Raw genomic sequence first — 1,998 nt, 5'->3', positions numbered from 1 at the left:
TTTGATCCGTTATGAGTCTTTCTTCGCATTGACTACCACTCATCGGGGAGAGAGAGAGAGAGAGAGAGAGAGAGAGAGAGAGAGAGAGAGAGAGAGAGAGAGAGAATTCTTGGAGTGCAGCTTCTGTGTGACTTACATATTACCATTTAGAAGATGCTCACCCCTCAAGCCCCATTCCTTCCTTGGGTCCTTCCGAGGATTCCACAGGAAAAGTGGAACTAAAGAAGGTCCCCTGCTTCTCCACAGCAGGCTGCCTTTCCCATCTCCTTTCTTCTCACACCCTCCCTTCTTCCACACAACCTTCCTGATGCCCAAACCTTCTCCCTCAGCTTCCCTGATGGTGCCTGCTTGACCAGTTCAGTCTCTGGAAGCGTCTACCCTCTGTCGCATGAGGTTGTCTGTCTTCCTCTACCCTGAAGAGGGAATGCTTGGTCTCCTTGGAGCTCAGCTATGGCTGCAACATTTGTTCTTGCCAGGTTGAGGAGAACTGGTTAAGAACATGGGAAGGTGGCCTGATGACTTGGCCACTGTCGCCAAGGAGTCCAGAACCTAAATGTCAGGATTGAAACTAGTTAGCCTTGCAGACTGCCATTCTTAGAGAGAGCTCAGTGGGGGGAGGGAGGCTGGAGGAATGCACAGGATGGGAGACAACCTTGAACTTGAGATTAGAAAAGGTTCCCGCAGCAAAGGGGGTGAGCTGGCTGAGGAAGAGAAAGCAGAGCTTACCGAGGCCATGGAGAACAACCCCACCGGGCTGGGACGTGCGCTGAGAATTAACCAACTGGGCAAGGGAAGGCAGCAGAGACACTCTGTGAGGGTCTTGGGAGGAGCCAGCAAAGTCTCTCCAGACCTCCCCGGGCTAGGCGCTGCCCCTTTGGCCACTCACATAAAGCCTTAACCCAGTGCCTCAGTCAGACCTTGTGCTCATTTGCCAATCAGCTGCAATTAAAGTGTGTTGGAGTCACACAGGCATAGGGCAGGCTGTCACACGATGACTGGTGTCTTCACAGATAAGGGGAAAGGGGGACCAGGACATAGCAGAGACAGACTGGGAGTGTCACAGCTGAGAGACAAGACTCGCAGCGTCTATCGGAAGCTGCCAGAAAGGCTCCTGTGGGGTGCAGGGTACACGTCACAGCCCTTAATATTTTTATATCTTGGACCTGGGGCCCCTAGAGCCCCAAAATAATCCATTTCTGTTATGTAAACAATGAGCAGTATGTGGTACTTGTGTTAAGCAGCTGTAGAGTAACAGTACCAGGTCCTCCCACACCCTAGCCTGAGTCCCCGATAACTGTCTCCAGCTGCCCTGGAAGACCCCCCCACACACACACACCCCTACATACACAACCTCTGTGCTCTCTGGGCCGATCTGTGTTCTCATGATTCTGTCAAAGCTCACCGCCTTAAAGATCCAACAGCATCCCACATCCATGACAGGCCCTTTTTTAGATTCCATAATACACTTGTCTTTTCTGGACACAGATGTGGGACTCAACAATATCAGACTGATTTCCAGTGATGTTCTAGAGGCCTCCGAGCCACACCCAGCTGAGGAACTATGAAGACATGTAAAGTAGGTCACAGTCAATAGAGTTACCGTGTCAGTTGACTTGTATATTTCAAAGTGTGATAGCATGAATAGGGTTTGTTCTTAATCCATGGGAGTCTTTCACACTGGAGACTTGGTCCCCAGTGTGATGATGATGAGATGTGGTAGAATCATTGAGACCTGGAGCCTCCTGGGAACTAATGAGGTCACTGGGGCATCCCCCTTGGAAGGAATTAATGTTGAGTTTTTAGAATGTATTAGTTCTCAAGGAAGAGTGTGGTCATCAAGAAGACCACCATGTGTTTACCTGTTCCTTATACAGTCAGTTTCCCTTTCTGCTTCTCTACAGTATGGTGACATAATCACAGGGACTTTTTGCCAGAGGTTAGAAAGCCAGAACTGTTTGATTTGGGACATTGAGCCTCTGGTGAGTATATGAGTTAAAT

Source organism: Mus pahari, chromosome 18 (genome assembly GCF_900095145.1).
Source record: "Mus pahari chromosome 18, PAHARI_EIJ_v1.1, whole genome shotgun sequence".
In the NCBI taxonomy this organism is placed as follows: Eukaryota; Metazoa; Chordata; class Mammalia; order Rodentia; family Muridae; genus Mus; species Mus pahari.
Note: the sequence above shows the minus strand (reverse complement) of the source record.